Source organism: Oncorhynchus nerka, linkage group LG25, assembly GCF_034236695.1.
Source record: "Oncorhynchus nerka isolate Pitt River linkage group LG25, Oner_Uvic_2.0, whole genome shotgun sequence".
In the NCBI taxonomy this organism is placed as follows: Eukaryota; Metazoa; Chordata; class Actinopteri; order Salmoniformes; family Salmonidae; genus Oncorhynchus; species Oncorhynchus nerka.
Window position 1 is genome coordinate 51,881,111 of NC_088420.1, and position 22,567 is coordinate 51,903,677.

Consider the following 22,567-nt stretch of genomic DNA (forward strand, 5'->3'; position numbering starts at 1 on the left):
CGTTGCTTTAGCAGTATGCTTCGGGTCATTTTCCTGCTAGAAGGTGAACCTCCGTCCCAGTTTCAAATCTCTGGAAGCCTGAAACAGGTTTCCCTCAAGAATTTCCCTGTATTTATCGCCATCCATCATTCCTTCAATTCTGACCAGTTTCCCAGACCCTGCCGATGAAAAACATCCCCACAGCATGATGCTGCCGCCACCATGCTTCACCGTGGGGATGGTATTCTCAGGGTGATGAGAGGTGTTGGGTTTGTGCCAGACATGGTGTTTTCCTCAATGGCCAAGAAGCTCAATGTTTTGTCTCATCTGACCAGAGTACCTTCTTCCATATGTTTCGGGAGTCTCCCACATGCCTTTTGGCGAACACCAAATGTGTTTGCTTATTTCTTTCTTGAAGCAATGGGTTTTTTTTCTGGCCACTCTCCGTAAAGCCCAGCTCTGCGGAGTGTACAGCTTATAGCAAAGGGGGTGAATACATATGCACGCGCCACTTTTTCATTTTTAATTATACTTTTTTTGGGGGGGAAACAAGCTATTTTTTCATTTCACTTCAACAATTGACTATTTTGTGGATGTCCATTTACATGAAATCCAAATAAAAATCCATTTAAATTACAGGCTGTAATGCAACAAAATAGGAAAAACTCCAAGGGGGGTGATTACTTTTGCAAGGCACTGTAACATATCCAGCAATGCTATGATCCTCATTTATCACTTCAACACTTCACATCACTTCTGTCCCTCCCTTCTACTTATTTGCAGCTCTCCATTTCACAGCTTTTCTCTTCACGACATTGTGCTTTTTGCCTTAGTGGATCGAACAAAATCAACATAGCCTATAGATATGAATTACACACGCATTTATTTTTAATGCATCGTTTTCTCTTTCCACACAATATTTAATTACCTTAAACCCGCCCCACGGATATACAGTGCATTCAGAAAGTCTTCACTTTTTCCACATTGTTAGATTACAGCCTTACTCTAAAATGTATTCAATTGTTTTTTCCTCATCAACACACACACTCACACACACACACACACACACACACACACACACACACACACACACACACACACACACACTAACCCATAATGACAGCAAAAACAGGTTTTTAGAAACATTTGCAAATGTATTAAAAATACAAAACTGAAATATCAAATGACATTAGTATTCAGACTCTTTACTCAGTACTCTGTTGAAACACATTTGGCAGTGATTACAGCCTCAAGTCTTCGTGGGTATGATGCTACAAGCTTGACATACCTGTATTTGGGGAGTTTCTCGCATTCTTCTCTGCAGATCCTGTCAAGTTCTGTCAGGTTGGATGAGGGGTATTGCTGCACAGCTATTTTCAGGTCTCTCCAGAGATGTTCAATCGGGTTCAAGTCCGGGATCTGGCTGGGTCACTCAAGAACATTCAGAGACTTGTCCCGAAGCCACTCCTATGTTGTCTTGGCTGTATGCATAGGGTTGTTGTCCTGTTGGAAGGTGAACCTTCGCCCCGGTCTGGAGGTCCCGAGTGCTCTTGAGCAGGTTTTAATCAAGGATCTCTCTGTACTTTGCTCTTTTAATCTTTCCCCCAATCCTGACTAGTCTCCCAGTCCCTGCCGCTGAAAAACATCCCCACAGCATGATGCTGCGACCACCAGTCTTCATTGTACGGATGGTATTGGCCAGGTGCTGAGCGGTGCCTGGTTTCCTCCAGACGTGACATTTGGCATTTAGGCCAAAGAGTTCAATCTTGGTTTTATCAGAACAGAGAATCTAGTTTCTAATGGCCTGCGAGTCATTTATGTGCCTTTTGGCAAATTCCGTCTGGCCACTCTACCATAAAGGCCTGATTGGTGGAGTGCTGCAGAGATGGTTGTCCTTCTGGAAGGTTCTCCCATCGCCACAGAGGAACTCTGGAGCTCTCTCCCTAATTAAGGCCCTTGTCCCCAGAAAGAGTCTTAGTGGTTCCAAACTTCTTCCATTTAAGAATGATGGAGGCCACTGTGTTCTTGGGGACCTTCAATGCTGCAAACGTTTTTTGGTACCCTTCCCCAGATCTGTGCCTCAACACAATCCTGTCTCTGAGCTCTACGAACAGTTCCTTCGACCTCATGGCTTGGTTTTTTGAAGTTGTAGAAACATGTCAAGGATGATGAATGGAAACAGGATGCACCTGAGCTCAATTTCTAATCTCATAGCAATACTTATGTAAATAACGTATCTGTTAAAAAATATATATAAAGTAGCAACATTTTCTGGAAACATGTTTTTGCTTTTTTATTATGGGGTATTGTGTGTAGATTGATTAGGGACATTTTAAAAAATCTATTTTAGAATATGGCTGTTATGTAACAACATTTGGAAAAGGTGAAGGGGTCTGAATACTTTCCGAACGCACTATAACCAAGGGTTATGAGTCAACCCACGCATCACACACTGTGTGTGTGTGTGTGTACACACTGTGGCGGCGACTGGTGCTGAAGGCTTTGAAAGGAAACAATTAAATGGGAGAGTGGTGGTCACTTCCTAATTTGTGTTCCACTAAGAGAGAAAAAAATAGGGTAAGGAATGCAGGAATGATTGATAAAGCTGGTACACAGAGTGTGGCGCTGTCGTCATAGCACCGGGCCAACCCCAGACTTTTATTTATTTCCCCCCGGCAACCGCAGACACAAACCGGTAGTCTGGTTGCTTTCTACACCTGAACAGACCAGCAGCTGCCCTCCCTTGCTTTTCCCCTCTAACACACAAACATACACTTCCCATACAGACACGTACACACACAGTAAGTTTTAATGCAGGAACCATGATACCAAGATTTACTGCCCAAACCCAAATGTAAAAAAATCTAGTTTGATTTGTCGCATACACATATTTAGCAGATGTTATTGCGGATGTAGTGAAATGCTTGTGTTCTTAGCTCCAATAGTGCAGTAATATCTAACAAAACAGAACAATACATGCTTGTCTATGCTGCAATAGTTGTGTGTTTTAGTCAGGCTGGTCTGACTAAAATACACTCGTCATCTGAGCACAACGTTTGTTGTTGAAAGCTGAATGAAAGGTTTATTATTTTTGTCAAGTTGACAGTGTTTCTTTGGACATTTTGTTTTTATATTATTTTATTTTATTTTGCGGCTCTGTTGGGCATAGTTGCTGTGAGCGCTGCTGTCTGTCCCGGGATGCTGCCAGATTCCGCATAGGGGGAGAGACACGGACGCCCAGCTAGCCGAGCTGGCTCGGCTCTCAAATGGAGATCGCTATTGAAAGTTTCCAGCACTGCAGGAGCGGTGTTTACTTTGCTTTGTTCCGGGACAATGTGGAACGTGCTGACTTTCAATGAAGCAACTGCTTGCTTGCGGAGGACAATGGGGCGAAGTGACTATTCTTAGCAAGCAAGTAGTAAACCTACAAAAGCTACTGGGGAATCCATGCCCGCCTACTTTTAATTTGTCTTCCACCCCAGTAGCAGCACGCCACTTTGGTCTGGTGGAAGTGTTGCCGCCGTGTTGGCTCTCCACAGCCAACTGGTTGGTGCTCAGAAGGGATCCATCCCCGAAGGCGTCACCCCCTTTCCTGGAGAATGGAGCTGTTCTCGACCCAACCAACCAGCCATGGAGATACGTCAGTCGACGTGGAAGTTGAAGAAAGCATCCTCTGGCGACGGGGGTCTCCTTGGAGATGTTAAGCCCGGACCTGACACAGACCAGAAACGACTTTGCCGCCCTGGATCCAGAGGTTCTGGAGCCTTCTTCCTTAGGGGCTTCCCATTCGAGATCGGATCCAGAGTTACCTGCGTCTTCATCCTCTATTCTGTCTCGCTCTCCGGTGGCTTCTACCTCGGGTTCAGATCTTCAGTGCTCCCACCCTCATCAGAACGTAAGGCTGCCTGAGAGACCTGCCCATTCAACATCACCAGCTGTCATCATCGGCAGCTTTATGGTGAGAATCATCTCGGTCACCAATGCAAAAACCCGGTGCTACCCAGGAGCACAAGTACAGGACATCACAAGGCTGCTTCCAATTGTTCTATGGCAGATGCCGGGAGCTGACGCTGTCGTAGTCCATGTGGGGTCAAACAACATCAAGAGGGCTAACTCTGAACATCTGAAAATTGATTTTAAAGAACTGATTTTAGCATTAAAAGACCCCAAAAAACGGCAGTCATTTCAGGTCCAGTACCATCTTTGGGCCGCAGGTGTGAAAAGATTACTGAGGATAATAGCGGAGGACAATGCCACTCATATTTGCCACATCTTCAATTTAAGCCTACTAGAAAGTGTGTGCCCTCAGGCTTGGAGGGAAGCTAAAGTCATTCCTATCCAATAGTAAAGCCCCCTTTACTGGCTCAAATAGCTGACCAATCAGCCTGTTACCAACCCTTAATAAACTTCTGGAAAAAAATTGTGATTGACCAGATACAATGCTATTTCACAGTAAACAAATTGACAACAGACTTTCAGCACGCTTATAGGGAAGGACACTCAACAAGCACAACACACAAATGATTATTAGCTGAGAGAAATTGATGATATAATGATTGTGGGGGCTGTCAGACTTCAGTGCAGCTTTTGACATTATTGATCATAGTCTGCTGCTGGAAAAACATACAGTAGGTGTTATGGCTTTACACCCCCTGCTATAATGTGGATAAAGAGTTACTTGTCTAACAGAACACAGGTGTTCTTTAATAGAAGCTTCTCAAACATAATCCAGGTAGAATCAGGAATTCCCCAGGGTAGCTGTTTAGGCCCCTTACTTTTTTCAATCTTTACTAACGACATACCACTGGCTTTGAGTAAAGCCAGTGTGTCTATGTATGCGGAAGACTCAACACTATAAACATCAGTTACTACAGCAACTGAAATGACTGTAACAATTAATGAAGAGCTGCCGTTAGTTTCGGAATGGGTAGCAAGAAAGAAGTTTGGGTCTTATTATTCACTAATCTCTAAACCTCAACTACATGTCATAATGAATAGCTGTCTGAGCTGTCTGTTTAAAATATGTACAGACACATGCATACGCATACATTGTAATATTGTTGTATGGTGGTATTAAACATGTTGTATTGTAGATATGTAGTGGTTTAATAATGTTATATGATGTACTGTTTTATCTTTTGTTTTATATGCAATGTAAGTGCTTTAATATGTTTGGACACCAGGAAGAGCTGCCTTGGCAGCAGCTAATGGGGATCCCTAATAAATACAAATACAAAGCTTGCTGTACAACATTAAAACACATTCAGTCTGTCTATTAACAGGCTCTCAAAGTGCTTGATAGGAAGCCCAATAGCCATCATCACTGTTACATCCTCAGAAAGCATGGGAGCCTTTGTTGGGAAAATCTTGTGCAATACACTGACGCATGTCTTGCATTCAAGATCCTAAATGGCCTGGCTCCCCCTCTACTCAGTATTTTTGTTAAACAGAAAACCCAAACCTATGGCAGCAGATTCACAAGGTCTGCCATGAGAGGTGACTGTATAGTTCCCATAAGGAAAAGCATCTTTAGTAAATCCGCTTTCTCTGTGAGAGCTTCCAATGTCTGGAACACACTGCCATCAGACACACATACTGTATCTCATATGGAGCACAGTTCACAGTGCATGTATTGTCTCATCAGTTAGTTTTTTTTATTGTCAGGTACATTTGCTGCAGCATAGCTTACATTAATATTAGGACTAATATTTCTGAATGCACTTGTAATTTACACATTCCCTTCTTGCTTTCGGGGGTCACCTTATTTTTTAATAGTAACGATTATTTTAATTTTAATTGCAGGTGCAAGGTTTTAATAGACTATCACTTGAATATCCTTGCTTTAAATCATTGTGCACACGACACTGTCTTTCTCTCCATCAATTGCATTCAAATTGCATCTAAAATAGATAATCCTTTTCAAGATTGATACAGTGCATTCGGAAAGTATTGACTTTTTCCACATTTTGTGTTACAGCCTTATTCTAAAATGGATGAAATAGTTTTTTCCCCTTATCTACACACAATACCCCATAATGACAAAGCAAAAACAGGTTGTTAGAAATGTTTACAAATGTATAAAAAATGTAAGACAATAAGACATGTACCTTTTACTGAGGAGGGGCTTCCGTCTGGCCACTTTACCACAAAGAGCTGATTGGTGGAGTGCTGCAGATATGGTTGTCCTTCTGGAAGGTTCTCCCATCTCCACAGAGGAACTTATGTAAATAAGGTATTTCTGTTTTTTAGAATGAGAAATCCCCAAATCCAGATGTGAAAAGCTGATACAGATACAGTGGCTTGCAAAAGTATTCAACCCCCCTTGGCATTTTTCCTATTTTGTTGCCTTACAACCTGGAATTAAAATTGATTTGGGGGGGTTGAATCATTTGATTTACACAACATGCCTACCACTTTGAAGATGCAAAATAATTTTTATTGTGAAACGAACAAGAAATAAGATTAAAAAAACAGAACTTGAGCGTGCATAACTATTCACTATTCCCACCCCCCAACAAAAAAAAAAATAATTTGTGGAGCCACCTTTTGCAGCAATTACAACTGCAGGTCTCTTGGAGTATGTATCTACAAACTTGACACATCTTCTGCCCATTCTTGAAGGCAAAACTGCTCCAGCTCCTTCAAGTTGGATGGGTTCCGCTGGTGCACAGCAATCTTTAAGTCATACCACAGATTCTCAATTGGATTGAGGTCTGGGCTTTGACTAGACCATTCCAAACCATTTAAATGTTTGCCCTTAAACCACTCGAGTATTGCTTTAGCAGTATCCTTAGGGTCATTGTCCTGCTGGAAGGTGAACCTCCGTCCCAGTCTCAAATCTCTGGAAGACTGAAACAGGTTTCACTCAAGAATTTCCCTGTATTTATCGCCATCCATCATTCCTTCAATTCTGACCAGTTTCCCAGTCCCTGCCGATGAAAACATCGTCAGGGACTGGGAAACTGGTCAGAATGGATGGTGTTCTCGGGGTGTTGGGCTTGCGCCAGACATAGCGTTTTCCTTGATGGCCAAAAATCTCAATTTTATTCTCATCTGATCAGAGTACATTCTTCCCTATGTTTGGGGAGTCTCTCACATGCCTTTTGGTGAACACTAAACGTGTTTGCTTATTTTTTTCTTTAAGCAATGTCTTTTCTTCTGGCCACTCTTCCATAAAGCCCAGCTCTGCGGAGTGTATGGCTTAAAGTGGTCCTATGGACAGATACTCTAATCTCCGCTGTGGAGCTTTGCAGCTCCTTCAGGGTTATCTTTGGTCTCTTTGTTGTCTCTCTTGTTAATGCCCTCCTTGCCTGGTCCATGAGTTTTGGTGGGCAGCTCTCTCTTGGCAGGTTTGTTGTGGTGCCATATTCTTTCCATTTTTTAATAATGGATTTAATGGATATTTTTTTGTAACCCAACCCTGATCTGTAATTCTCCACAACTTTGTCCCTGACCTGTTTGGAGAGCTCCTTGGTGTTCATTGTGCCACTTGCTTGGTGGTGCCCCTTGCTTAGTGGTGTTGCAGACTCATCTGCCTATCAGAACAGGTGTTTAAATACTGAGATCATGTGACAGATCATGTGGCACCTAGATTGCACACAGGTGGACTTTATTTAACTAATTGTGGTACTTCTGAAGGTAATTGGTTGCACCAGATATTATTTAGGGGCTTCATAGCAAAGGGGGTGAGTACGCTCCACTTTTTAATTTGTATTTTTTCATTTCACTTCAACAATTTGGACTATTTTGTGTATGTCCATTTACATGAAATCCAAATAAAAATCAATTTAAATTACAGGTTGAAATGTAACAAAATAGGAAAAACGCCAAGGGGGATGAATACTTTTGCAAGGCACTGTATAACCAAGACGACTCAAAGCTGTAATCGCCGGCAAAAGTGCTTCTACAAATGATTGATTCAGGTGTGTGAATACTTATGTAAATGAGATATTTTTGTATTTCATTTTCAATACATTTGTTTAAAATGTCTAAAAACATGTTTTCACTTTGTCATTATGAGGTATTGTGTGTAAATGGGTGTGATATTTTTAAATGATTGAATTCAGGATGGAACACAAAATGTGGAATATATCAAGGGGTGGAAATGCTTTCTGAAGGAATAGTATATAGATGTCCTAGCCTACCTCTTTCATGTAATAACCTCAATGCAATATTAACCTTATTTAGCTTATGAATACTGGGTTAATCTGCATATGCTTCTAACTTGTAACCTCTGTCTCCACTCTTGTGCAGTAAGCACCTGATCTCCTCTGGCCTCCCTCCTTAGCTCTTGTGGAGTCCCAGGAAAAGCTAGACTAGAATAGCTTGTTGATTTTTTGGGGGATCATTTCTTCTACTAATAGACTATTTTAAGAGGGATGAAAGCTTGCTCTTGTTTGCTGAATGTTAAATACAGCGGCCAAAATAACTCACAGGGAAAGAAGAGAGAACGTGTGATGGCGATAGGCTACAGCAGTTATTTATTCAGACCCATTACCATTAAAATATTTGTTGCTCTGTGGTGTGTAATGAGGAGCAACCAGACGCTGCACTTCATACATTTTTGAAATGACTTATTCCAGTTACTAATAAGCATGGACCCATTACGAAAAGGACTGTAAAAACGGTTAAATCCCTGTGGATTGATGAGGAATTTAAAAATGTAATGGCGGAGAGGGACGAGGCAAAAGGAATGGCAAATAAGTCTGGCTGCACAATCGATTCACAAACATATTCCAAATTGAGAAATCATGAGAATAAAGAATAAACTATACTACAGTATGAAACAAAGATACATGACAAAGAATGATAGTTAAAAGCTTTGGAGCACCTACAATTCAAATTTTGGGCAAAAAGGCAAACTCAGCTCCATCATTCCCCAGCGCAGCTGTCTAGGCCCCTTACTTTTTTCAATCTTTACTAACAACATGCCACTGGCTTTGAGTAAAGCCAGTTTGTCTATGTACGCAGATGACACTATACACATCAGCTACTACAGCGACTGAAATTACTGCAACACTTAACAAAGAGCTGCAGTTATTTTCAGAATGGGTGGCAAGGAATAAGTTAGTCCTAAATATTTAAAAAACTAAAAGCATTGTATTCGGCACAAATCATTCACTAAACCCTAAACCTCAACTGAATTGTGTAATGAATAATGTGGAAATTGAGCAAATTTAGGTGACTAAACTGCTTGGAGTAACCCTGGATTGTAAAACTGTCATGGTCAAAACATATTGATACAACAGTAGTTAAGATGGGGAGAAGTATGTCCATAATAAACACTATCAACAAGGCTGGTCCTACAGGCTCTAATTTTGTCGCACCTGGACTACTGTTCAGTTGTGTGGTCAGGTGCCACAAAGAAGGACCTCGGAATATAACATTTTGGCTCAGAACAGGGCAGCACGACTGGCCCTTAAAAGTACACAGACCGCTGACAACGTTATGCAAGTAAATCACTCATGGCTCAAAGTGGAGGAGAGATTGACTTCACCACTACTAGTTTTTGTAAGAAGTATTGGCTAGCTGAATGCACCCAGGTGTCTGTTGAAACTACTAGCACACAGCTCGCACACCCATGCATACCCCACAAGACATGCCACCAGAGGTCTCTTCACAATCCCCAAGTCCAGAACAGACTATGGGAGGCACACAGTACTACACGGAACTCTATTCCACATCAGGTAACTGATGCAAGCAGTAGAATCAGATTTTTTAAAAACAGATACAATTACACATTATGGAACAGCGGGGACTGTGAAGAGACACACACACACACACATGATAAGACACATGTACACATGGATGTTGTATTGTAAAATGTGATAGTGGAGTAGTGGCAACACACTAAATGTATTGGGTAAAGTGTTCCCGAAATGTAATGTCATGTTATATTTGAAATTATATATAACTGCCTTAATGTTGCTGGACCCCAGGAATGGGGATCCTTAATAAATACAGATTCAATCTTCGTGAAGAGAAGTGAAAGCCATCCGTGTCTTAGTCTTATATTATTCAACCACGTCATTACAATGATGAGGCCAAGGAAACGTAGTTCACTTAACTGTTGATTAAGAAAGGAATGAAGCAACAATAGAGCAAGCAAGAGGAGGTAATACGCATGTCAAATAGGCTCTATTATATTTCAAAATGAAGATCTAATTCGGGATCCTATAATTGTAACTTTGTAGGCCGCATGTCCTGCACCAGCATCTCGTGTTCTCTCCCAGCTTCATAATTTAGGTTCATATAACAATATAGTACAGGAATACAGTCCACACTCAAAAAGATTACTGGAGATGGTTTCATTTATTTACCCAAGACAACATACATCTATGGACTTTTCTGTCATGCGCAATGTGCAGTAGCCTATCATATGTCATATGTATTGGATAATCATTTAGGTTTTTTGGGCCTGGGCTCATACAATGTATTTAATGTAGGGCTTATACAATGTATTTAATGTAGGGCTCAGGTAGCATCTGGCTTGAGTTTTCATCCCGATCAACGCTCTAATCAAATCCAGACATACTTACAGTATATGTTTCAGAATGACACTTTTGGCGGGAAATACTGGGTTACCGGGGAGAAAAGTGATTTAATCTCGGGATGGAACATTTGAAACCCCAACACACACAGTCAGTCAGTGCCAAAGTAGAAAGCAGATTTTATATTCCCTGTGTTTTACAAATGTTCCATACCAAGAATAAATGACTGAGTCCTTATCGTGTTCTGAGTCAGAGATAAGACAATTCCACTGAAGTCAACCCCATAGAGAACACCACAGTTCCCAGATTAAGATAAAAGAATATTGAAAACATCAATGTGAATGCTACCAACTTCACAATTCTAACATCCTGTCTCATCCTGCTCTGTTTGGTGTGATGCCTGGCTCTTTATTATTGTCATGACTCATGATTTAATGTGTAATGGGATGTTTTATCCGTTGACATGTTCTGTTGTTTAGTTGTCATCATTGAATGGAATCACTGGCAATATTTAAATAAGAATATGGAAAATGGGGATAATTGGTTACTGAATATATGTCCCAGTACTAATGCTGTTATGTTTTGTGTGTGTGTGTGTGTCTGTGTCCTCACACAAGCATAGACCAGTACACGGTACTGATGGCTGCATGCATGGCTTCTGCCAGCGAGGACAAGATGGTCAAGTGTGTGGAGCTGCTCTTGTCCAGAAACGCTGACCCCAAACACATTCAACAAGTGAGGGACTCTGTGTCTGTGTGCGCATGAGAATGAGTGTGTCTGTGCATTTTATAGAGTGAAATTCCGTTCAATATCATCACAAGATACACACAGTACATTTTAGACTCCGCAGCACAGGGAATGATATGTGAACATGCAAGCCTCCTATCCCTGGGTGACTATGAATGTGAAACACTCATTTCATTTCAGTTCACTAGACATAAAAAGGACCACACTGTCATTTTTGAAGTGCAGATTACAAAAGGTCACATGCAGTACAGTTTGAAGTTCCTGTTCATATACATTGTATGGGTGAATATAATATACAATAGATTACAGAATATGTCATGCTAATTCTTTAATAATATGTTCTGATTACACTTTATATTCCGATAGCTCTTTAATACATTGTTTAATGTGATGGAACGTACTATGATAGAGGCAGTGTTTCCCATTGCCTCGCAACCATGTCTGGCCTTGACTACCTTAAGACTTCTTCCTTTGCTGTCAACACTGTCCCCGTACACCACTGCAACACATGGAGTACGGTGTGTGTGTGTGTGTGTGTGTGTGTGTGTCAGTGTTGGTTGGTGTGTCTACATTGGTCTTCTGTGTGGAATGTCCTGTTATGGCATCTGCATGCACATGTACCCAGGCCCTCTTCAGACAGACAAAAAACAAACACTCATGGAGCGGGGGGAAAGAGCACCCCCCCCCACCACCTAAACTCACTGTACTGTACACTGCCTGATGCTGCCCAGACACAAAGAGTGAGGGAGGGATGGAAAGAAGAAGTGAGGGAGAGAGAGGAGGGAGGGGGATTCTGGAACCACTTACCCCTTGTCATCATCTGTGGACATTTCTCATGGCAAGCGAAGGATGAAGCCCTGAACTTCGCCCTCTCCCTTTCACCTCCACCGCCCTCAAACTCTCCACCACCCTTGTCTCATGCCCACCGCCTGAGCCACACACCGCCCAGAGCCCTCCAACACACACCGCCCAGAGCCCTCCAACACACACCGCCCAGAGCCCTCCAACACACACTGCCCAGAGCCCTCCAACACACACCGCCCAGAGCCCTCCAACACACACCAGCCAGAGAGTGAACAAGAGCAGGCAGGGTAGGAAATTGATTGTTTCCTCTCCAGCCAAAATATTTGAAGAACGGTAACAAAAGACAGAGAGGATGCGGACAAGTGGAAAGGGGGGGAAAAACTGAGTTTCAGCAAAGGGAGGAGAAGAAAGAAGACCAGGGGTTCTTGTGGGCAGAGAAATATTCCCCGCCACCCCATTGGCTTTTACATTCTGAGTTTTTGACCAGCAATTCATACCAGCTGCATTTCCTTCCCTCAGTCTCATAAACAAATTAACCCCTAAAGATGCTGTGATTGTTCAGGAGCAAGATGTTGGGTTTTTGCATAGACAATAGGCTATATGATCGCATCTCTAATTTGATCGCATCTCTAATTTGTCCTCTGCAACCTGTACCTGTCCTCTGGCTTGTAAACACTTTTGGATACCAGCTGAATGTCAAGCTTTTTCCTGTCGCTTAATGACCCGTCAGCTGGATAAGAGTTGGAAATCAGTTTCAGCTGAAACCTTTTTGAGCTTTTTGCAACAACAAAAAAACGTCTTTGTATCGATTCTCTGCTCTTGTGTGGGAACTGGTGATCAAAAACACACACACACACACACACACACACACACACACACACACACACACACACACACACACACACACACACACACACACACACACACACACACCACCCCTTCACTCTTTGGCTGCACCCCCGCGGCGAGCGAACAACCTTGTCACCTGTTTGCCACTGAGACCAACATCTTGGGAAAACAGGTTCTCAGGAAACTAAAACCCTCAGTGACCCTCGGGAGCCTGTCATGTCTCATGTGGTCAAAGAGGAAGTAAAAAGTGAATGCCTGGAATATGTCAGGATGAGGATTAATATGCCCCTGACTCTGGGGCTAGATGTCACCAATACACACACACACACACCCCCCTCTGGCCCTGGGAAACGTCACATTGTGATGAATGACCATAGGGCGTTCCCACACCTCTGGATTGATGTAGTTTCTTACCCTCTGTTCTGACTGAGTCACGGGTGATAAAGTTGAGTTTTATCAATGGTTATTTACACTTGCCGGTTTGTTGCTCAACATACTGAACTTTGGCACAATGGGACGGGTGATCAGTGGCATGGGCTGCCTCACTCTTGCCCAATAACATTGTGTTTTGGGTGCCAAGTCTCATTAACCTAGACCTAGAGCATAGCTTGTTTGGGCCAAACAGTGTGGTGAATCACTAAGTAATACTGAACTTACAATAGTTGTTTTACTTATTGTAACTTAAAGTAGCATATGTTTTTATGTTAGCCTAAAGCTGTCAAAGCCATGTGCCGCAGTGTGTGTTTGAAAACAATTGCTCCCTTGCAGTATGTTTCCACAGAGAACGTAACATGTCCAGGTCTGTTGGAGTTCAGGGTTTCCAAGACTCAGTCCTGCCCCCCTCCCCCCCCAGCTTGGTGGAGAGTTATTTGAATCATCTGTGTAGTGCTAGGGTGGAAACTGAACCGTGCATCCAGGGGGGGGCGCTGAGTTTGGAAAACCCTTCTGCAGTTGGTCACTCAAGTTGAGGGCTTGGTGTCTGTTGCCCTCCAGTGGTTTCAAGTGTTCAAAACCAGTCCTACCACTCATTATTTCTTACCCAGATAGGCAGGAGACAAGTTTAGCTTGGGAGAAGACAAATGTCTGCTTCTCTCAAAAATGCACAGTAAACAATATATTTTATTCTATTCCCATGTGTCCCGAGACAGCTACAGTCAGGTAATCAACTTGCTGGTGTCTCACGGGGCAGAGGTCAACTCCCAGGATGAAAATGGGTACACAGTAAGGATGGTGCCCACCTCACCTGGCGTGAGGCCTGTTGCATAAGAGAACGCTTTGGTTTCATAGCTCAGTGCTCCCTGCATCCCAATAATCCCTTCTTTCTCCCCAAGTGTGGAATTTTTTACTTCCCTTTGGAGACAGATTTGAAAAAATGACTGTTTTAACATATATGGTGGAAACTCTGTCCAGCCCATGCTTACACCAATCAAATGCTTTTACATTCCTTTCCTTGATTTTGACTGTGATTGATATGAATGAGTAGTGACATGGTGATGATTAACCCATAGCAGTCTAAGCCAGGGATCGTCAACTAGATTCAACCGCGGGCCCATTTTTTTTGTTTGAGCGGATGGTTCGTAGAATGCGAATTGACCACACGAAGCCCAAACAGATATCTTTGACTATAACATAATCATTTCAAACTTGGCTTGCATTTGTACACGATCACGTGTCTCTCTATTATGCATCGGAATACATGGGAACAGATTTTTACAGTCTTTTGTGTCCAACAATGAACATTTAAAAAAAAAGAAAAGTAAAAGTTATTTTTTTATATTTTTTTGTTGCTCTGAAAACCTGGAGAAATGAACAGTAAATTCTCTGGCAACACCTCTGGTGGACATTCCTGCAGTCAGCATGCCAATTTCCCGCTCCCTCAAAACTTGAGACATCTGCGGCATTGTGTTGTGTGACAAAACTGTACTTTTCCGAGTGGCCTTTTATTGTTGCCGGCACAAAGTGCACCTGTATAATGATCATGCTGTTTAATCAGCTTCCTGTCAGGTGGCTGGATTGTCTTGGCAATGGAGAAATGATCACTAAAAGGGATGTAAACAAATTTGTGCACAAAATTTGAGAGAAATTAGCTTTTTGTGTCAATGGAACATTTCTATGATATTTTATTTCAGCTCATGAAACATTGGACCAACACTTTACATGTTGCGTTTATATTTTTTGTTCAGTATATATGGAATTGTTTTAAGAATGTCATATCAAGGACCATTTAGCTATTTGATTTGAAGACCCCTTGAAGTATAAAATTAATCTATAATTTTTAACACTATTATTTTACTAGGCAAGTCAGTTAAGAACAAATTCTTATTTAAATTGACAGTCTAGAAACATTGGGTTAACTGCCTTGTTCAGAGGCAGAATGACAGATTTTTACCTTGTCAGCTCAGGGATTTGATCTTGCAACCTTTCGGTTACTAGTTCAACGCTCTAACCACTTGCCTACCTGCCGCCCCCTTACTGCTATTAGCCCATACAAACGCATTAAATAACAGATTCACTACATGGAACAACAGACAAATCTAAAGGAAGTTTGTTCTGAAGTGTCTGTCCTATATCTAAGAGATATAAAGAAAGATGAGGAATTATTTGTATTTAACCCCTTATTTTTGGCACTAAAGTCTCCATATATTCTCTACATTACCAAAAGTATGTAGACACCTGCTCGTCAAACATCTCATTCCAAAATCATGGGCATTAATATGGAGTTAGTCCCCCTTTGCTGCTATAAAAGCCTCCACTCTTCTGGGAAGGCTTTCCACTAGATGTTGGAACATTGCTGTCGGGACAGACTTCCATTCAGCCACAAGAGCATTAGTGAGGTCGGTCATGGATGTTGGGCAATTAGGCTGCAGTCGAGCCTAATCGCCCAACTTGACTGCCAGTTCCATTTCATCCTAAAGGTGTTTGATGGGGTTGACACGGCTTTGTGCAGGCCAGTCAAGTTCTTCCTCACCGATCTCAACAAACCTTTTCTGTATGGACCTTTCTTTGTGCACAGGGGCATTGTTATGGTGAAACAGAAAAGGTCCTTCCCCAAACTGTTGCCACAAAGTTGGAAGCACAGCATCGTCTAGAATGTCATTGTATCCTGTAGCATTAAGATTTCCCTTCACTGGAACTAAGGGGCTTAACCCGAACCATGAAAAACAGCCCCAGACCATTATTTCTCCTCCACCATATTTTGCAGTTGGCACAATGCATTTGGGGAGGTAGGGTTCTCCTGGCATCTGCTAAACCCAGATTCGTCCGTTGGACTGCCAGATGTTGAATTGGATTCATCGCTCTAGAGAATGGATTTCCACTGCTCCAGAGTCCAATGGCGGCGAGCTTTACACCACTCCGGTCGACGCTTGGCATTGCTCATGGTGATCTTAGGCTCGTGTGCGGCTGCTCGACCATGGAAACCCATTTCATGAAGCTCCCGACGAACAGTTATTGTGTTGACGTTGCTTCCAGAGGCAGTTTGGAACTTGGTAGTGAGTGTTGCTGAGCTCTTCAATAAGTCTGTTCTACTGCCAATGTTTGTCTATGGAGATTGTATGGCTGTGTGCTCAATGTTATACACCTGTCAGCAACGGGTGTGTGTGTGGCTGAAATAGCAGAATCCACTCATTTGAAAGCGTGTCCACATACTTCTGTGTATATATAGTGTACTTCCATTCATTTTTTAAACCTGGTACTGTGGGACCTTCAGATGAGTCTTGTGAGGCATGTGGGCATCCTAGAGCAAAACAACATGTACCCGTTTGTGAGAATCTCATCTTTCCACAAAAGGGTCATATTAGTGTGTGGCCCAAAATGCTTGGACGCTACAGACAGAAGTTGGCAGATCGGCTGTACCGACTTCAGACAAGTCCCAAGACACGTGTAGGGGTCATAGATCAAAACTGAGAACACTCATCTTTCCATGGAGGGGTGATAATAGTGTGTAGGCCAAACTGTTTGGACGCCTCAGGCGATTTTGTGAGAAGACCCATTTTTAGGATGTCTCATGGTCTGACAAATCACCGCTCTAGGTTGGTCACCTTTCAGGAAGATGCGGAAGTGCGACATTGACGGATGTGGTGGATTGAGACGCATCCAATGCAAGAAAAAACATCTCTAGCTTAAAGTGACAGATTTCTATGGGGATTTTTAAAATTATTCTAATTAGATTTCTGCAGGTCCAATGCAGTGAGAGGTTTGGAACGCTCTTTCCTATTGGTCTATTAAATAATTTACCACCTGGTGAGGTCACCAGGCAGGCCAAAAAGCCATCCCACCAAAACAGGCTGAAATTTCAGGCGGTCTTTTCAAACAGCTCGTACACTAAGAGGACATTATCAGAATTTTCAGAATTTCACAGTACTAGTCCAACCTTAGTGTAGAAGTCAATATAAAACAACAGAAAATCTATTTTTTGACTGCACTGGGCCTTCAATGATAAGTATATAGGATGGTCCTAGATGTTGATTGTAGATAACCTGTGAGCTTTGACCCCCAGGTCCCGACTGTGGCGGTGCAGTATGGCAGAGAGGAGCCGGTCCTCAAGCTTCTCTAGCTGGGTGCAGACAAAACCAAAGCAGGAAAGATTGCTGCTGACACAGCCAAAGTCTTCAAATGACCACAGGTAAAAACAAATCAAACCATTTAGTTGTGTACATAGTTGTGGTCAAACTAAATACATAACTCTGGCATTCAAAACAACCACAGGTAAACATCAACCACCACTTTGACCACAGCAAAACTAGGTTTACCACGCAGGTTGAAATGGTAGTCCATTTTCCCTGTCTCTTGTAAAACCCATTCTAAATCAAATGGGGAAGAGTTTCAGGACACAACAAAAGGTCATATCTCAACATTATATCAAATATATCTGCTCTTCTTCCCCCTCAGATTGCCAGGATCCTGGCGTCCCCAGGCCATGCCCTGGTGACCATCTCTGAGGAGACCTAAGTTCTTCAAGAGGGACCCCGATCCCCCTGCTGCCTCCAAGAAGAGGGGAGAACATGGTTTAACCTCAGTTCGTCTTACTATTCCTCGCATCCCATCTCCTCTTCTCAACCATATTGGAGGAGGCGAGAGGATGCGAGGAATCGAGGAAAGATGAATTGAGAAAAGGCCCCATCACATCTGTCAGTGGAGGCCAGAAGCCATGATTGTGTATTTGTGGCCCTCTAGTGGACATTAAGGGAAATGCCCTTTCCCATTAAAACCTTCATACTTGTTTAGTCCTGTCTTGGGACTAGCTGCTAAATCTGCACAATATCCCTTTATCTCATGCCATATGTCTCACTGTTGAAGATTCAGTGTTCTAATCTGGCCTGTTTAAACTGTCAATGTTTATCTGTTCTAAAATATTTTAGGCAGAATGTTTAATGGGCCGACTTGGTTCCGTGGGCTCTGTTGTTAACAGATGGTTGATGTAGTATGCTCTTAAAACTATTTATATATTGTCTTTATTTAACCAGGTAAGTTATTGAGAACACATTGCTTGTGTTCGAGAGCATGAGCAAACTGACTGATCTACAAATAATTATGAGTAGTTGATTTAAAAAGGTGATTTGTTGATCAATGATTCTGCACAATACGACTGCAGTGTCGTATTTTAACATGTACAGTTGAAGTGGGAAGTTTACATTCACCTTAGCCAACTACATTTCAACTCAGTTTCACTATTCCTGACATTTAATCCTAGTAAATATTCCCTGTCTTAGGTCAGTTAGGATCACCACTTTATTTTAAGAATGTGAAATGTCAGAATAATAGTAGCGAGAATGATCCATTTCAGCTTTTATTTCTTTCATCACATTCCCAGTGGGTCAGAAGTCTACATACACTCAATTAGTATTTGGTAGCATTACCTTTAAATTGTTTCTTGGGTGCAACGTTTCAGGTAGCCTTCCACAAGCTTCCCACAATAAGTTGGGTGAATTTTGGCCCATTTCAACTGACAGAGCTGGTGTAACTGAGTCCGGTTTGTAGGCATCCTTGCTCGCACACGCTTTTTCAGTTTTGCACACAAATGTTCTATAGGATTGAGGTCAGGGCTTTGTGATGGCCACTCCAATACCTTGACTTTACTTTTTTGCCACAACTTTGGAAGTATGCTAGTGGTCACTGTCCATTTGGAAGACCCATTTGCGACCAAGCTTTAACTTCCTGACTGATGTCTTGTGGATATATTGAAGCAAAATCTCAATCTTCCTCCTCATGATGCCATCTATTTTGTGAAGTGCTCCAGTCCCTTCTGTAGCAAAGCACCCCCACAGCATGATGCTATCACCCCCGTGCTTCACAGTTGGGATGGTGTTCTTCGGCTTGCAAGCCTCCCCCTTTTCCCTCCAAACATAACAATGGTTATTATACATTTACATTTACATTTAAGTCATTTAGCAGACGCTCTTATCCAGAGCGACTTACAAATTGGTGCTTTCACCTTATGACATCCAGTGGAAACAGCCACTTTACAATAGTGCATCTAGGTCTTTTAAGGGGGGAGAAGGATTACTTTATCCTATCCTAGGTATTCCTTAAAGAGGTGGGGTTTCAGGTGTCTCCGGAAGGTGGTGATTGACTCCGCTGTCCTGGCGTCGTGAGGGAGTTTGTTCCACCATTGGGGGGCCAGAGCAGCGAACAGTTTTGACTGGGCTGAGCGGGAACTGTACTTCCTCAGTGGTAGGGAGGCGAGCAGGCCAGAGGTGGATGAACGCAGTGCCCTTGTTTGGGTGTAGGGCCTGATCAGAGCCTGGAGGTACTGAGGTGCCGTTCCCCTCACAGCTCCGTAGGCAAGCACCATGGTCTTGTAGCGGATGCGAGCTTCAACTGGAAGCCAGTGGAGAGAGCGGAGGAGCGGGGTGACGTGAGAGAACTTGGGAAGGTTGAACACCAGACGGGCTGCGGCGTTCTGGATGAGTTGTAGGGGTTTAATGGCACAGGCAGGAGCCCAGCCAACAGCGAGTTGCAGTAATCCAGACGGGAGATGACAAGTGCCTGGATTAGGACCTGCGCCGCTTCCTGTGTGAGGCAGGGTCGTACTCTGCGGATGTTGTAGAGCATGAACCTACAGGAACGGGCCACCGCCTTGATGTTATTAGAGAACGACAGGGTGTTGTCCAGGATCACGCCAAGGTTCTTAGCGCTCTGGGACGAGGACACAATGGAGTTGTCAACCGTGATGGCGAGATCATGGAACGGGCAGTCCTTCCCCGGGAGGAAGAGCAGCTCCGTCTTGCCGAGGTTCAGCTTGAGGTGATGATCCGTCATCCACACTGATATGTCTGCCAGACATGCAGAGATGCGATTCGCCACCTGGTCGTCAGAAGGGGGAAAGAGGAAGATTAATTGTGTGTCGTCTGCATAGCAATGATAGGAGAGACCATGTGAGGTTATGACAGAGCCAAGTGACTTGGTGTATAGCGAGAATAGGAGAGGGCCTAGAACAGAGCCCTGGGGGACACCAGTGGTGAGAGCACGTGGTGAGGAGACGGATTCTCGCCATGCCACCTGGTAGGAGCGACCTGTCAGGTAGGACGCAATCCAAGCGTGGGCCGCGCCGGAGATGCCCAACTCGGAGAGGGTGGAGAGGAGGATCTGATGGTTCACAGTATCGAAGGCAGCCGATAGGTCTAGAAGGATGAGAGCAGAGGAGAGAGAGTTAGCTTTAGCAGTGCGGAGCGCCTCCGTGATACAGAGAAGAGCAGTCTCAGTTGAATGACTAGTCTTGAAACCTGACTGATTTGGATCAAGAAGGTCATTCTGAGAGAGATAGCGGGAGAGCTGGCCAAGGACGGCACGTTCAAGAGTTTTGGAGAGAAAAGAAAGAAGGGATACTGGTCTGTAGTTGTTGACATCGGAGGGATCGAGTGTAGGTTTTTTCAGAAGGGGTGCAACTCTCGCTCTCTTGAAGACAGGAGGGACGTAGCCAGCGGTCAGGGATGAGTTGATGAGCGAGGTGAGGTAAGGGAGAAGGTCACCGGAGATGGTCTGGAGAAGAGAGGAGGGGATAGGGTCAAGCGGGCAGGTTGTTGGGCGGCCGGCCGTCACAAGACGCGAGATGTCATCTGGAGAGAGAGGGGAGAAAGAGGTCAGAGCACAGGGTAGGGCAGTGTGAGCAGAACCAGCGGTGTCGTTTGACTTAGCAAACGAGGATCGGATGTCGTCGACCTTCTTTTCAAAATGGTTGACGAAGTCATCTGCAGAGAGGGAGGAGGGGGGGAGGGGGAGGAGGATTCAAGAGGGAGGAGAAGGTGGCAAAGAGCTTCCTAGGGTTAGAGGCAGATGCTTGGAATTTAGAGTGGTAGAAAGTGGCTTTAGCAGCAGAGACAGAGGAGGAAAATGTAGAGAGGAGGGAGTGAAAGGATGCCAGGTCCGCAGGGAGGCGAGTTTTCCTCCATTTCCGCTCGGCTGCCCGGAGCCCTGTTCTGTGAGCTCGCAATGAGTCGTCGAGCCACGGAGCGGGAGGGGAGGACCGAGCCGGCCTGGAGGATAGGGGACATAGAGAGTCAAAGGATGCAGAAAGGGAGGAGAGGAGGGTTGAGGAGGCAGAATCAGGAGATAGGTTGGAGAAGGTTTGAGCAGAGGGAAGAGATGATAGGATGGAAGAGGAGAGAGTAGCGGGGGAGAGAGAGCGAAGGTTGGGACGGCGCGATACCATCCGAGTAGGGGCAGTGTGGGGAGTGTTGGATGAGAGCGAGAGGGAAAAGGATACAAGGTAGTGGTCGGAGACTTGGAGGGGAGTTGCAATGAGGTTAGTGGAGGAACAGCATCTAGTAAAGATGAGGTCGAGCGTATTGCCTGCCTTGTGAGTAGGGGGAAGGTGAGAGGGTGAGGTCAAAAGAGGAGAGGAGTGGAAAGAAGGAGGCAGAGAGGAATGAGTCAAAGGTAGACGTGGGGAGGTTAAAGTCGCCCAGAACTGTGAGAGGTGAGCCGTCCTCAGGAAAGGAGCTTATCAAGGCATCAAGCTCATTGATGAACTCTCCGAGGGAACCTGGAGGGCGATAAATGATAAGGATGTTAAGCTTGAAAGGGCTAGTAACTGTGACAGCATGGAATTCAAAGGAGGCGATAGACAGATGGGTAAGGGGAGAAAGAGAGAAGGACCACTTGGGAGAGATGAGGATCCCGGTGCCACCACCCCGCTGACCAGAAGCTCTCGGCGTGTGCGAGAGCACGTGGGCGGACGAAGAGAGAGCAGTAGGAGTAGCGGTGTTGTCTGTGGTGATCCATGTTTCCGTCAGAGCCAAGAAGTCGAGGGACTGGAGGGAGGCATAGGCTGAGATGAACTCTGCCTTGTTGGCCGCAGATCGGCAGTTCCAGAGGCTACCGGAGACCTGGAACTCCACGTGGGTCGTGCGCGCTGGGACCACCAGATTAGGATGGCCGCGGCCATGCGGTGTGGAGCGTTTGTATGGTCTGTGCAGAGAGGAGAGAACAGGGATAGACAGACACATAGTTGACAGGCTAGAGAAGAGGCTACGCTAATGCAGAGGAGATTGGAATGACAAGTGGACTACACGTCTCGAATGTTCAGAAAGTTAAGCTTACGTAGCAAGAATCTAATTGACTAAAATGATTAAAATGATACAGTACTGCTGGGGTAGGCTAGCTGCGTTGTTGACACTACCCTAATCAAGTCGTACCGTTGATCGTGAAGTTTCTACAATGCTGCTTTTCGGGAGCTAGCTGGCTAGCTAGCAGTGTTG

At 44.0% G+C, this 22,567-nt stretch overlaps 1 pseudogene; it reads left to right on the top strand.

Moving 5' to 3' along the window:
* LOC135564581 (ankyrin repeat, SAM and basic leucine zipper domain-containing protein 1-like) overlaps nucleotides 1-22,567 on the top strand; it is a 40,071-nt pseudogene that overhangs the window by 11,590 nt on the left and 5,914 nt on the right.